This window comes from Xenopus tropicalis, chromosome 6, assembly GCF_000004195.4.
Source record: "Xenopus tropicalis strain Nigerian chromosome 6, UCB_Xtro_10.0, whole genome shotgun sequence".
NCBI lineage: Eukaryota > Metazoa > Chordata > Amphibia > Anura > Pipidae > Xenopus > Xenopus tropicalis.
The window spans coordinates 123,312,355-123,329,280 of NC_030682.2; the positions used below are offsets into that span (position 1 = coordinate 123,312,355).

The 16,926-nt window shown below is 39.3% G+C and overlaps 1 protein-coding gene across 1 annotated transcript in view; it reads left to right on the forward strand.

The window, feature by feature from the left end:
• stmn2 (stathmin 2) overlaps nt 1-16,926 on the forward strand; it is a 131,013-nt gene that overhangs the window by 14,797 nt on the left and 99,290 nt on the right. The gene's annotated exons all lie outside the window — the stretch shown is intronic.

The window sequence follows — 16,926 nt, forward strand, 5'->3', positions numbered from 1 at the left end:
TGATACAGGTCTGAAACAAAGAAATCTGAGTCTGTAAATCAAATAGATCAGTTTTATTATTTTATTAGCTTTAGTTCTTCCCCCACTCTTCCCCAAAACACACACAAAGCCCATAAAAGGCTGCTGCCTGATATGATATGACCATAATTATGGTGCTCCCATGTTATAGTGGCAGCTAAGCAAACAGCAGCTTGTGTTGTGCCAAGGGTGGTTCAGCACACTTATAGCACCATTTTGTGGTACTAAAAAAAGGATGGGGCAATGTAGCAAGGTAGCAATGTACTGTACATTATGGCCCTACAAAGTGTGGGGCCTGCAGAGGTCATGTGGTCTCCCCAAAACTTATCTTTATTGGTCTCCAAACTGGGATTCTGCTTCTTGTTTTCATAAATGGTAAAAGGCAGAGTCAGATTATGAGTAAGGAAAATAACCTAGCCTAGTAAATTGCACCTTTATTTAGCATGGGTATCTCACTTATATTTGGGAAGATTCTCATTCATCCATGTCATAGTATATCTGTAGTAATAACTTAAATCAACTGGACTTGCTGTGTTTTTCTTGAAGACATTTCGCCAGTCATCCAACAGGCTTTCTTAATTCAGAATGATTTGTACAAAGATCTTCCTGGAATAAATACCTTGGAATGTTGCTCCAATCAGCATAATCTGTTTATCATAACCAGCATGGGATCGGGGATCTCAGAAAGGTGAGGTGTTAATTGTATTAGAATGATTGGAGGTTTGAGGTGTTATTATACTGTCCAGGGAGAGGTGCCAAAACAGCATTGTATGATCAGGACTGGTCAGGACTCAGCCGTGTACCTACATCTAAAAGAAAAAGGACACAAATTTGATAACTGCCAGGTCTAGATTCTAGACAGGGAGAGTGATGGATTCAAAAGAGCTGTTAAAGAGGCCATATATATGAAAACAGAAAAGCCGAGTTTGAATAGAGGTGGGGGGTGCGACATCTATTGTCTTTTATGTGTTCCTTAAAGGACATGTCAACCCCCCAACCAAAAATTTTAGCAATTTTCACAGCATTCTTTAAATACCTGCCATTCTGGAGTCTCAAAAGCAAACAGTGAAGCTGCAGCGATCCCTTGATGTTTCTCTCAGTGCAGAGCTCAGTAACTCCCTCTCCCCCCTCCCTTCAGAATCTCCTTGTCTGCCTGGCATGGTGCACATGCGCACTTCCAATCCTTTTTAATGAGCCTACATGTTCTGCAGGGCAACCGATCTGTTGTTTTTTAATAAAGCTTGTTCAAAAAAAAAAAATCCAGGCAGGAGGGGCTATGCGTGCATGCGCATTTGGAATATATACCGAGCTCTCGATGACATCACCCGGCAAAATGGCCGCCGGGTGACAGGTGAAGCGGCAAAAAAAAGAATGTGGCGGTACAGGCTGTAGGAAGAGGTTGAGGTAGCGAAAGTTATGCGTTTGAGGTGGGGGTAAGGTGCCCTTGGCATTAGACCTAACATTAAAGTTATCGTTGACATCTCCTTTAAGGGCCGTGGCACACAAGGGAGATTAGTCTCCCGCGACAAATAATCTCCCCGATATGACATCCCACCGGCGAAAATGTAAATCGCCGGTGGGATGGCATATGCGAGGCAACTTCAGCGATTTCCGTAAACCGCCGCACCGCGTATGCCATCCCACCAGTGATTTCCATTGTCGCCGGTGGGATGTCATATCGGGGAGGTTAGTCGCCCGCAACAAGGGAGATTTGTCTCAGGCGACTAATCTCCCTCGTGTGCCACAGTCCTTACTGGGTGCTACAGTTTATAGCACAAGGGCTGGAGCAATGATACAACCAGTAGCGGCAAATATTGGGATTGTATGCACTATGTCCTTTGATAATGCACTCACACAATATGCAGGTGGTCCCTGATAAAGTGTTTGCAACTTGCTGCCTCCATATTTCTGCAGGGCAGAGTTGTGTCTCGGAGTCTGATGTGTATAACGTAACAAAGGAATGTCAGAATAATAACTTGTTTTAGGGATTTCTCCCCTTGTAAATCAGATCAGAATTTGTAACCTCTTTTTTAATTTGTTCAATGTTATACATTATATATAGTAATTATATCTAATTACAAAGAGCAATTTTCTTCAGCTCTTTTGTATAGGTTAGTAACCTTTCTATGGAGGTTTCCCCTACATCCATGGCGTATACTGTAGGGTTCCTCTATAATAACCTTTCTTCTCAAATTTCTTATTAGGGAACCAGTGGCTTCCCAATATGTCTTGTCATTGGAGGCAATCCATTGGGGGCTCTTAAAAACTGCCCACTTAGGAAATGCTGAAATTGTGAATATGATGCCCCCACAAGCCCCTTTTTACTCCTCTTTGCCTGACAAAAGATCATACTAATCACTGAGGTTACATTCCTTACACAGGGCTGCACCTAGCTAGGCAAGGTAAGTTGCCAAGGGAGCAATCATTAACTACCCCACAGTGCCACCCAACAGTAAAGCAATTCATAAAAAATGTAACATGCCAAATGACCTTGACAGCTATTAGATATTTTTGCTTTCAGATTTGTTGAGGTTTTGTCCCATATTCACAAAAAAAATCATGCTCTATTCCACTATAAAATCATTCTTCAGTGCAAAAAAATACTAACGTTGTATGGGCCAGTACAGTGATGTATTCGGCTGCGTTTAAAAAGTTTTCATGCTCTCTGATAAATAAACCCCTTATTAAAATTCCTTTAAATACAAATTATAGAACGGTGATTGGTTGTTTGACTTCTAGTATCTAGTTTGGTGTGGTTCCAGGTAATCCAGGGATGCCAAGTTTAATTATTTTAGGCTTTATTGCTGTATATTTCCCAATAATCTTATCTCCTCTGTAAAATATTCCACAATAAAAGTGGGGTTTGCGCCTTTTCATCTTCTAGGTATCAATGTACTGGCTGCTAGTAACATACAGTGCTTTTTATTTCTTATCTATCTATCATCTATCTATCATCTATCTATCATCTATCTATCTCTATCTATCATCTATCTATCTCTATCTATCTATCATCTATCTATCTCTATCTATCTATCATCTATCTATCATCTATCTATCATCTATCTATCTATCATCTATCTCTATCTATCTATCTATCTATCTATCTATCATCTATCTATCTATCTCTGTCTATCTATCTATCTATCTATTTATCTATCTCTCTCTATCTATCTATCTATCTATCTATCTATCATCTATCTATCTATCTATCTATCTATCATCTATCTATCTATCATCTATCTATCTATCTATATTATAACTAAAAATATTCTGTATTATTTCTTACATAGCTCAGTATAGTAAAGTAGAGTTTTTTCATATAAAAAAAAAAAAGAGTTTCCGATTTTTTACAATTGAAACAATTCGCGAATAGTGAATTTCGCTGCGAAACCATGCCTGCTGAAAAAATTTGCTCATCATTAGCTCTGTGTATTGCATTTTCATTAAAGCCAGACATGCCAGTAATGCCACTGTTTAGTATAAACGTTGCTTTGTAGTAAACATACGACATGCCAGCAGCAACATTGTAGGCAATGGTCTCTATGTATTTAACCCCAAACATGCCAGTAATGCCGCACTTGCACACATCTCCCTCACCCCAACATTAACCACAATGTACACAGTCTCAGGCCGAAGGAGGCACGCTGGTAGGGCTGTTTCCTTTGCCAGTAACAAAACGCAGACAACAGGGTGGGATGATGACTTTAGCAGGGAGAATGGGGGATTTGTTGACTGCTTCCAAAAAGCAATGTGAAAGTAATATATGATATTTAAATAAAAAACATTACATACTTTTATTCTGAAAATGTTCTAGACACTGTTTATGATTAAGCACACTGCAACACTCAGCTTCTTTCCAGTAAAGAGACTGTATGTGCCTTTATACTACAGGGTGTAAGAGTCTGAGAAACTCACTCATCCTTTCTTAGCAAGATCACATTGTTTACTCCACTGTCAACATTTCTAGAAAATGTCAGTCGAATAAAGGAAGTAAACCCACGGTATTTTTAAGATAAATAAATCTGTGAAAATGTATGCGCCAGAAACACATACACGCCACCAATTAGTAACCTCCTTTTAGACATGAGCTCATTCAGTCGGGTTTATATAAAAAAGCGTGCATAAACATCCGAAATACAGTATATATATTTTACATAGACATACATGATTCCTGAAAGGATGACATGATGATCTTTCTCTGACTGGCAGGGACCATTTCTCGCTCTGCTTAAGCTGGCAGTGTCTCTTAACCCCTTCACCTTGTTCCATGTTGAGCTGATCGGTTCTGGGACTTTTTTAGAGAAACACAGTTTTCAACTGCACCCAGCCCATTTGCCCCATGGGTTATAGCAGTTGCTTCGCCATATTGGTATGTCTATTTATATGAAAGCTACAAGAGAGCCTGCTCCTTGCCTGACATCTGTATGGTATAAATGCTGATTAAAGTACAAGAATAATGTAGGGAACCCATAGGTTTAACTGCTGTAGAAGACCCCTGTAAGTAACCTGTGCCCTGTGGCAGGGAAGTATTCCCCATTTGTCCTTCGAATTAACATCAGTTCTGGTCTATAAAGGGGGAGGGAACATGATCTTTCTTCAAGAAGAAGAGGTTGAACCCTAAGATAACTATTCCATAGTGAAACAAATAGTGGAAGGGTTAAATGTAAATTTTCAACTTCTGTGTTTACGTGACAAAAAATTACGTGATTTTTAGGATTCGGATTTGGTTCAGCCAGGAACGTGGATTCTGTAAGGTCCCTGACCGCCAATCTTAGATTTAGTAATCCGTGGGAGCCCTCCTACCAGGACAAAGGCGTATATACGGGGACAAGAAAGACACAGCTCCAAGGGAAGTTCAAACTTGTCCAGTTTATTCTTACGTGATCATAGTATTTATACCACTCGTGTACATGCAAAGACAAAGGAATCATTATAAATTAAAGATGGAGTAGAACCTCATTATCTACAAGGATGGCCTTCAAGGATGGCTAATGCGGGACAGGAATTTAAGGAGGATACAAGGAGTAGAAAGGCGTTAGTGCACAGATAAGATTAAGTTGTTTCTCAAGGCTTATGTTTTGTCAGGTGCAAGTTGTGCAAGGGTACTATTTGGGAAAACAACTATTATGGGATGTTCAAACCTTGCTGGTTGCTGTTACAAAATGGAGATACATCTCTAAAATGGAGTATGATATGCTAAGTATCAAAGTGTATCAAAGTATCAAAATACATGCATATATGAATATATAATTACATGAATATATGATTATATGATATTATATCAAACCTTACAATCCCTCCTTTTATCACGAAGTGATAACATATTGAAGATAAAATCTATGGAGGGAGAATTTTAGGTACCCTCCCTTTTATCACGAAGTGATAACACATAAAGTTATATCATTATAACATGAACAACACATGTGGATTAGTGAAGACACACATTGAATGATAATCAAACAAATGATAATAATAACGACAAAATTAAAGCAGAATAAGCCTTCAAAGTATTCACAACCAAGATTATGCTTGAAAAACAAATAATCGATCGCTGCACGATTTTGTAGTACAACTTTTCTAGCGTCTCCTATGTCAGTCAATAGATTTGCAATTGCAATGCTGGCAGCATTAATGCTCTTAACTATGATGCAAGCGATTTCATTAATTTGTTTACCCTGATATACAGTCAATCCTGGTACTCCTACCAGTGAGAATCCTAGCGCTATTATTTCAGACTTAGACATTAAGTGTCTTGCAATCCTAGGTATGTATTCATAATCTGTGCCTCTATTAGGGCGTTGGGCCTGGGTGGCCTGTCCGGGGTGGGCTGTATGAACAGCTAAACTAAGTCTAGTTAATGCACAGGGTCCACCAGAAATATTAGCTGGAATGTAATTAAACGAGTTGTTCCTACAAGAGCAGAACCAACCTCTGGGCATTGGCACATGCTTAGCTAAACTAGGTGCCAGGATGGTATGATTACATGACATAGTTGTGGTGATATTGATGCATTGAGAAGTCATCCTACTGCACACTGGGTGCGGGTCAGTACTCTTAGTCACACGTGCCTGAATGCACACAGGGATGTCGCTAACATTACAAGTCATGTTATAGCATATGTCACTTGCAGTTACATTGTGAGTAACTATGGAAGCAAAATTCTTTCGCATGCGTCTAGTAGCATTTTGATCTGTAACATAAGCATATACAAAGACATGTGTTTCAATATCAGAATCTTGCACTTCAGAGTCATTTTTAGCATGGAAAATGTCAGTAAGCACAATGGTGGGAGTAGCAACAGCTACAAAACAAGTCTCAATCAGTTCAGTTGCACTAGTAACATCCTTTAAACACCTGTAACTAGTGTTAAGAACAATCCGTGCCATGTATTCCCACAAATTGTCATCATGTATGTCTAATGCTCTCTTGTCTACTGTTATGTTCCTGTTGGGGCGGTCCGGAGACTGTCCACACAAACAGGGTAACTCCTCATGGTGATGTGCACACATGGTGCTAAGGAAAATGATAAAGTAGACAAATCCTGCTAAAACAAGAATTTTGCTGAGGAAAATGATGAGGTAGATTTTCAGACTCGATCGCCGTTTCCTTGGGCGAGGACTGGGTAGGGCCTCAAGGGGGGGTCACCGTTGTCATCTGAGGATGGTGTATCCTGTGGAGTAATCCTCATGGGGTGGGGGCCCTCTTTAGGTGCATTTTGTGTATCCATTGATTGCTGTCAGATGTCAGGACTGCGGTTCTGGTGATGTCTATCACGGTCGTGAGATCTCCGTATGGGGTGGTTCCCCCTTTCTTTGGATGGAGTCTCGCACAATGTCTCCTGGTTAATATGGATGTGTAGGTTTCTGTGAAAAGAGAGATAAACATCATTGTTGTGACTATTCAAAACCTTTATCAATTCAGTTACATATTGTTCCCGTATCTGATCCAAATCGCCTGGTATAGTGATCTAAGGGAGTCCTTGTCCACGGAGTGGGAAAAGGCTTACCCATTAAGATTTCAAATGGAATTTTTGTGCTCCCATTTACCTACTGAACCTGTCTACTATGACAAAGGGGTATTGATACCCTCCAGTTTCAATGTTTCACTTGCTATGACTTTCCTGTTTATATGCACTTGCTGTGACTTTCCTGTTTATATGCACCGTGAACTACATAATGAACAGTGGTGCTGCATATTTCTGGAGACCTATTATCCCTCCTTTTGACCAGAGACCATTATTGTCGATGGTCAACATATTATCATATAACTGTAGCTCATATAAGAGCAAATCATGTGGCAGAGATGGTGGCACACATAATGCAGTAATATCAGGTGGGGGCTGCGCAGGGGGGTCAATTGGGTGGGCAGCCACCGGCGGTAGAGTGCCCACAGCACTTAACTACCACTAGGGTGTGTGGAAGCATAAGGGCTTGTAACAATTCTTCTATAGAAATAGCATGCGCCATAGGCTTACCATCAACACTTGTAAAGTATAGAAAGTTGTAGGATAGAATAAGGTATTAGCAATAGAAGACTCAACAGCTACCGCGCAAGCTGCTAGCACCCACAGGTAGGCAGATATGCCTTGCGCAATGAGCGGTAGCACCTTAAAGAAGTATGTTATGGGTCTTTAACTGTTTCCGTAAATCTGGGCTAAGCCTGCAACCATGGTCTTACAATTTCCTGCAGTACAACACAAAGGCAGATTATAGTTAGGCAGACTGAGTATAGGTGCAGATGCCAATACCCCCAGTAAAGCTTTAAATGCATTTGTGCCAGTTTCAGTCCATTGCAAATTGTCAGATTCAGAGTCTGTAAGTATGCTCCTTAAGACGCTTTCAAAATATGAACAGTCTGGAATCCATTGTCTGCAAAAACCAACCGTGCCCAAGAATGTGAGCAATTGTTCCTTAGTTTGTGGCTTTCTATGGCTGAGATTGCCTGGATTCTCTGTGGGTTTATTAGTCTATGCCCCTGTGATAGCAAGAAACCCAAGTACTGTACAGATGGTTTGCAATAATGCACCTTTTTAATTATACCTTGTGCCCCTCCTCACACAGGTAATTCAGCAGTGAAATAGTGTCTCTTTCACAACTTTCTCGGTCTGCACTACATAACAACAAATCATCAACATATTGCAGGGGAGTTGACCCTGACTGATATCCCCAGCCCTTTAGAGATTCGCGGAGTACATACCCATAAATCACGCTGTTAGCGGCGTACTTCATTGCTAATTGCGCAAAGGTGATTGACGCCGATCGCACGTGAAGGCAAACAAGGGCCTTGTCTTCTCACTTACTGATATAGAATGGTATGCATTCCCTAAATTTATGACACTGTAGTATGTTGAGTCTGAAGGTGTAGAGGTAAGTAAGGGGTTAATGTCTGTTACAAGGTGTACCATCGGGTGTATGAGTCTGTTGATGGCCCGTATATCTTCTCTTGATACCAGGGATACTGTTTTTGATAAGCAGGTGTGTGGGTCTTTAAGAATGCTTTGTAGGGGGTACAAGACACACATCCTACATTAATTTTGGAAAATAGCCCACACGGCAGGTTAATTTAATCTAATGGACAAATGTCCGTACACTAATATAATTGTGCCATATGTCCTCTAATATTCTCTGAAACCTTCTTGTTTACAGGCTAATACAACTGCCATAGACTGTCTATTAAACCATAATCCTTCCATTTCTACATGCATTAACCCTGACACATATATCTAAGATAAATAAGGCATGAGGCTATGTATTAGAGGAGTTGTATCAGAACTGTGTAATACAGAAAAGGATATAAGTTATTATTGCACGGATGCAAGTGTTCCTTCCAGAACTGGGATCTTTTGTAGTGGGAGGTGTAGTTCCAAACAGATTCCTTTAGTATCATTTAGTCCTCGGGCTGTAGTTCCCTCAGTGAAAGTTGGATCTGGAACAAAAGAGAACACCTAACCATGCACTTTAGTTAGTTCACAAATTAATTGAGATACAAAATTAGTTAAAACATCAGAGTGTAATTGCAGCTGTTGGGGAAAGTAACACCTTAATCTGGGAGCTGACTGAAACAAAATTTTGAAGGCGACAGTTTACAGCCCCTTCTTAGTCGGTATCTAACACTGAACAGAGCTACCGGCAATTTGCCAATAAATTTCTGACTCGGTTTTGTTCGTCTTGCTCACACTCTAACATCCCTTCCTTAGGGTGGCAAGCACACTCCACGGGCGAGTATCCGCTGGAAATAGCATTTTCCCAAATCTTTATTATACTTTTCCCTAAATTTTCTTATCCCACAGGGAAATGGACATTAAGCCGGTAACACAGAATGTCCGGAACACTGGGCATTACACGTTTCCTACCCAGGTAAACTTCAGGATACCCCCCTTCCGTGATATTAGCTAGTCGCCACCCCCCTTCTGTAATACCAAACAGAAGTCCACATACGCAATTATTACACGACATATCTTCCCTGTACACTGTACTAGGTTAACCCACCAAAGCTAAGATATTCCACACACAATCCAGTGTAATTACCCCCACTCCAGCATGCACAGCGCTCAGCTGGAATGTAGCTATTAACCCCTCTAATGCCTGCACATAATAATCCTGTCACTGACCTTCACAGGCACAACTTCAGACGGACGGTTAACAGAGACCAATTACAGGGAGACACAAGAATACATAGAAACAAGAAACATAAATCAGGCCATAAATACCAATGTGCAGGTTCAGTTAATAGACTACAGGCAATAGGAACCTGTCTTGGCTGGCTGCCAGGAAGCCACTTTCGACTACGGACTAATTCACAATAGGATATGGGGATGACACGGTAAAGAAACTATAATCTAAGTTCCCACCATGTCCCGGAGGTGATCAGTCTCCGTCCCTTCCATGTCAAGTGTCCGGAACCCTTATATTTGGCTTAAAGACAGACAAAACCTGCAGTCTCACATTGGGCTTAAATTTTTTTTTTTTTAAAGACATAATCAGTCCTCACGGTATTTATTCCTGTTCAAATTAGTTCAGCAAAGCGTGTGGGTGCGCACCGAAATAATCATACTGACACCAGGTTCAGTATTCCTTGCAAGTTTATCATGAATGTGTAGTGATAATTTCTTAGAAATTTTATTTCATTTATTTTCAACTCCTTATAATGAAACTTAATTGCAACAATTCCGTAAAAGCAAAAACCTTATTAGCTCATTTAGAGGTATTCCTTAATGTTGCAATAAATTTTAGATAACCGGTTTAAAATATAACATTTACTTCTAAAGACAATAACAAAGACACAACACAGACAAACAGTAATTCATCCAACAGTATCGCAACAAGAGACCTGTGCCTACCTTTAGAGGCTTATCTTTATGTTTACCAAAAAACTCCTTATTGCCTTTGGCTACTTCGCACAATTAACTCTTAATGCCGTTAATTTCCAAAGATCAAAAAATATAAGCACGCTTGGCAAAGCAAAGTCGTCGGGGCTGAACTGAGATCAAGGTCCCAACAATACCCACAACGATATGCGATCAGTCTTAATGCCCTGTGTGTTTATGTGAACATTTATATATATTACAGTACAATATTGGCAGATAGAGAAAAATAAGAAAATCCCTTCAGGAGGCTCCCAGTCAAATATGAACAACTTTGAGCGGCCAACCTCCTGCTACCACAGCAGACTATAAATTTACCTCTGTAAATCCTGCGCTCCTACAGCGCACACAAAAAACCTTGCGCTCTCAGCAGCGCAATAAATCACCTTGCGCTCTCAGCAGCGCAATAAATCACTTATAGGCAGACTCCGATGTTGCTGCCAAAAAATACGGATGTGGCGGTGCCGTAGCCAGACAGAGTAAAACTCAAAATTAATAGAGTTATACTCACCCTTCCAGCTGACGACACCCCACTTCTGGTACCATAACTGTAAGGTCCCTGACCGCCAATCTTAGATTTAGTAATCCGTGGGAGCCCTCCTACCAGGACAAAGGCGTATATACGGGGACAAGAAAGACACAGCTCCAAGGGAAGTTCAAACTTGTCCAGTTTATTCTTACGTGATCATAGTATTTATACCACTCGTGTACATGCAAAGACAAAGGAATCATTATAAATTAAAGATGGAGTAGAACCTCATTATCTACAAGGATGGCCTTCAAGGATGGCTAATGCGGGACAGGAATTTAAGGAGGATACAAGGAGTAGAAAGGCGTTAGTGCACAGATAAGATTAAGTTGTTTCTCAAGGCTTATGTTTTGTCAGGTGCAAGTTGTGCAAGGGTACTATTTGGGAAAACAACTATTATGGGATGTTCAAACCTTGCTGGTTGCTGTTACAAAATGGAGATACATCTCTAAAATGGAGTATGATATGCTAAGTATCAAAGTGTATCAAAGTATCAAAATACATGCATATATGAATATATAATTACATGAATATATGATTATATGATATTATATCAAACCTTACAGATTCGGCCGAATCCTGCTGAAAAAGGTAGAATCTTGGCTGAATCCTTAGCGAGAATTGGTGAGAACAGCCATTTTTGCTGACAAATACACCTGAAAACCCAGCTTAAAAGTTAGTTAAGGGTGAGATTTGGGGCAAAAGTATTTACTGTCTTAGATATTCTTGAAACTATGACTGAATTGTGCTCTCTGCACTAGAACAGCAAACATTCTGATTAAAAATTTGCCAGGAGTGGCTTCTTGCCGTCCCTGGTAACTTGCGAGGTGCTGCCTCCTTAGGTGACTTTCCCAACTATCCTCCTGGCAGCAGTGTCCCTGCTGATATACCAATCATTTCTAATAAATGCATACCTCCCAACATTTTGAAAATGGAAAGAGGGACAAAAATAAATGCTGTGCGCATTTTTGTGACCACACCCCCTAAATACCACTCCCATTTAACTAAATTTGGCAGGTTATTTAAAGTTTTGGGTTTTGGGGTCCTGTTTTATGTGTTATTACAGTTTTGCTGAAATGGTGAAATTGCCCTTTAAGCTGCTCAATTCCCCAGAGACCTGTTTAGCTTATTAGTTACAATTGTATCTCAGTGCAGGGGGGATTTGACCTTTCTGGGCTCTCTGCCAAAAGCTACTTATTTAATTAAATGTGAGAAACACTGTATCTAAGTGCAGGTAAAGCTCATAAAGATTTTCAGTAAGAATTCGGGACTGCGGGTTGAGCTGTCAAAAGAGAGACTGTCCCATGAAAATTGGGACAGTTGGGAGGTGTAAATGTACTCATTTCATGTGCTAAGGGGGGCCCTGGCCAAATGTTGGAGATTCAAATAAGGCTGCTGAACTGAAATAGTTTGACAATTACTTAAAACAAAATTGCAACAGACTTCTTAAAGTCAGATTTAGAAATTAAACGTACGTATATATATATGTGTGTATGTGTGTGTGTGTGTGTATATATAATTACTTGACATTAAATGAAGGCTAAAACATACAGCTCCTAAATTCTAAGCATCCCTTTCATATGAGAGAGCTTCCGCCAAAACACAATAGTTGCAGAAGAGACTGCAGGCCTTCGGGGCTTAACCAATCAGAGACATTTAATTTCCTCATAATCCATCATCGAACAAAGCAGGTTCATTAAAATATGCAGAGAATGCAAGTATTTATAGAATGTGTACTCTGCTGCCTTGGAGAATCTGTCATTTTAAGAGGAATTTTTCATCACTCATCATAAGACAAAGAGTAGACAAAGTTTTCAAACGTGAAATCTGCTGACTTGGAGAATGTGTCATTTGAAGTAGAATATTTCTCATGTAGTTACTGTACTGGCACGTGGGGGGAATTGGAGCCTTTGTTTTGTAGCTTCATGGGAGGGGACACAATGTTCCAAATCATCCCACCATTAACTTGAAATTGAAAGCCCAGAATGCACCCATTGGGTGATAAAATCATAGAGACTGTAACTAATAACGTGTGAGATCTGTACTGGGGACACTGCCCCAATATTAGACTGAGAGCCCCCAATATATGTTCTCTAATAAACACAACCCAACGCTAGGTAAGGTTAAAGGGGTCAAAGTAAATCAATGGGAGCTGTCCTAGGCAAACTGTAACAATGTCTATTTTATTTGTGGTTTTAGAAAATTGTGATTTATTACACTATAAGCACGCAAAAATTCTTGCAGAAATGAGGATTTCAAAATTTGTATATTCTTATTCATTCCACATTTTTGTTTGTCTATGTTTTTTATATTCAGATGTTTTAATAAAGAAGTCAACATTCATGCTTTTTTAATTTTCGTGGTAGAAAAATCCACAAAAATGTAATTTTTATAACTCTAAAAAGTTGATTGGTTGCTACTAGCAACTGTGCAAGTTAGTGACAAAAGTACATAAATAAATTAACCCTAGAGCGAGGATAGAGGGCTGATTTATTAAAATCAAGGATTGCATTTTTTCTGCAATTCAAGTTCTTCGAAAAAAAGGTAATCATTTTTTCTCCTTTATGATTTCTTTCGGGCAAAAATTACCAAAAACTTGAATTTACATATTGGCCAAGGATTTGAAAGTTCAAGATCAGACAGATCTGTTGAAAATGAATACAGGTATGGGACCTGTTATCCAGAATGCTCGGGACCTGGGGTTTTCTGGATAAGGGATCTTTCCGTAATTTGGATCTCCAAATTTGGATCTGCTAGAAATCATTTAATTAGTGAATAAACCCAATAGGATTGTTTTTCCTCCAATAAGGGGTAATTATATCTTAGTTGGGATCAAGTACAGGTACTGTTTTATTATTACAGAGAAAAGGGAATCATTTAACCATTAAATAAACCCAATAGGGCTGTTCTGCCCCCAATAAGGGGTAATTATATCTTAGTTGGGATCAAGTACAGGTACTGTTTTATTATTACAGAGAAAAGGGAATCATTTAACCATTAAATAAACCCAATAGGGCTGTTCTGCCCCCAATAAGGGGTAATTATATCTTAGTTGGGATCAAGTACAGGTACTGTTTTATTATTACAGAGAAAAGGGAATCATTTAACCATTAAATAAACCCAATAGGGCTGTTCTGCCCCAATAAGGGGTAATTATATCTTAGTTGGGATCAAGTACAGGTACTGTTTTATTATTACAGAGAAAAGGGAATCATTTTTAAAAATTAGAATTATTTGCTTATAATGGAGTCTATGGGAGACAGGCTTTCCGTAATTTGGAACTTTCTGGATAACGGGTTTCCGGATAAGGGATCCCATACCTGTAGTTTTTTTTTATTTGTAAACAGGCTAGAAATAGATATAAAACTGCAGTCAAGTTTTATATCAAAGGATTTTTTTTTTCAAAATTGGTAAGATTCAAAAATTTTAATTTTAGGAAATCTGCCTCCCTCCTTCGATATAAAGTTAACATTTGTTAACAGTGGACATTTGATAACAGGAAATTGCCTATACAGTCTTGTATAACCTTGTTACAGCCTTTTTTTATAAGTTCAGCTAAGGCATTAGGTACAGGATCTTGAAACCTGTTATCCAGAAAGCTCTGAATTACAGAAAGACCATCTCCCATAGACTCCATTTTAATCAAATAATTCTAATTTTTAAAAATGATTTCCTTTTTCTCTGTAATAATAAAACAGTAACTTGTACTTGATCCCAACTAAGATATAATTACCCCTTATCGGGGCAGAACAGCCCTATTGGGTTTATTTAATGGTTAAATGATTCCCTTTTCTCTGTAATAATAAAACAGTACCTGTACTTGATCCCAACTAAGATATAATTCCTCCTTATTGTAGTAAAATACTCCTATTGGGTTTAATTAGTCTTGAAATGAATTTGTAGTAGACCTAAAATATGGTGATCCAAATTATAGAAAGATCCCTTATCTGGAATCCCAAGCACTCTGGGTAACAAGTCCCATAACTGCACAACCAAAATGTATGAAATGGACTATTATATAGAACAATATTAGAATGCAATAATGGAATTAATAAGAGTACTACTTGCATTATATGTATTATTATTATTATTATTATCAATTATTTATGAAGCACCAACCTATTCTGCAGCATTGTACAGTTGGTAGCTGTATAACTTGAACATGCAAATAACATTCAAAAATACAACGGATAACTGATATAAGATATAAAGTGAAGAAGGGGGTATAAGGCACAAGAGGGCTCATTTCTGATGTTGCTGGGCAAAAGTGCAAAAGCACTATGGGGAGTTAAAGTGCCTCCCTTCATGGATACAGAGCTGCCAACTGCAGGCCGCACTGTATTCATTGGGGGCTGGCCACTGGTGTCTGTGCTCTGAAACAGAAAACAGAGACCTGCGAAAATTCAAAGAGTCAAAGTAAAAGGCAAAAAAAAAAAAATGTTTAGATTCACAAAGAGCAAATTATTTTTATTTGATGACTGTACACAATAAAAAAATATATTTGTTTCTCATGTAAAATCATCATGTCAGCTTTATAACTGTGAGCCATCAGCCTTCTCTTTTTGAATAAATTTTTGGATATAGGTTCAAATCCAATTCCATTAGTAACCTTAAATTTAGTTCCTTCAAATGTATAATCATTAATACATCTGTAAATTGACCCCAGCTATGCACATAAGTTTTGGCATTAAAAATGAACTGCTGTATTAAGGCAACTGTTGTGCAACTAAGCAAAGACCCTCAGGGTCAGACTGGGGGTTGCAGGGCCCACTGGGGCTCCCGCCCCAGGGGCTCTGCAGGTGCCCCCGCCGGCCGCGTCCCCTAACCCCCCTCCCGCAGGGGCCCCCACCCAACATCCTCCCCGAGCATGCATACATTTAACAAGTTGGGCAGGAGCAGTCAGGCAGGGGGAGTGCCGGCAAGGGTTGGGTCTGGGCCACTGGGGCCCACCAGGATTTTTCCAAGTGTCTCGGCGGCCCAGTTCGACCCTGAGGACCCTTCAGCCAAGGACATATGAAGAAGACAATGGCTGTTCTCAGTTGTGAGACTATATTTGCACATATGTGTGTGCTGAGGTGCATTTGTTTGCTGAAGGCAACACCTTCTTTGTATAACCTAATATTAGTAATATATGATGTGTTTACATGCCAAGGTTTTGTATATAAACAAATGGAGTTAATGCAACATTTTCAGCATACAGCAGCTTAACTGTTCTTATTTCCTTTTCTTACTAAACAATATAATTATAACTTACATTTGACAGGACAGCTTGTTAAACATAGGCATTAACTGACTGGAATTAAAAAACGAAGCCTAAATTATATATGTAATTACAAAATACCCAAATTACTCTCATTTGTTTGTTGCCGAACACCGTAGGGTGAAGCGATTATTGGCAGAGGCTCTTCTACATGTAGTTGTTCACTTGGTAACTGTGATAAATATATCATTCCATAACAAAAAAAACACCTAAGACTAAATGAATAAAAGTTTGAAATGTAATATTTTTCATTAAATGATTATTTTATTGCAAATTTTTGATTTTGCATAGCCCACCAAGGGGGTAATGTAATAAAAGGCACTAAGTTTGCCCAGGTGCAGTAATCCATAGCAACCAATCAGCAGGCAGAATTTACTGGTTTGTTGAAAAACAAATATCTTATTGGTTGCTATGGAATACTGCTCCTGGGCAAACTTAGTGCCTTTTATTTCATATGGGGGTTAGAGTATACTAGTATGAAAAATTAACTCTTTCAGTAAGAAGTTTATTACATACACTGCATTCTGGGGCAAATGATAAAATTCACAAACTTTCTTTCACTGGCTGACTGACTCGCCGATCGGGCGGGTTAAAAGATTTTGATCGGGCGCCATTAAAGGCACCTGAGCAAAATCTACCTTCAGGGCTGAATCGACAGAAGGAGGTAGATATCCTATTGTTTCTACCTCCTTATCTGCCGTTTCAGCCCTGAACGTCAGTGGAGGGTGGGAACGATCTTTTGTGCAAATTGAAAAT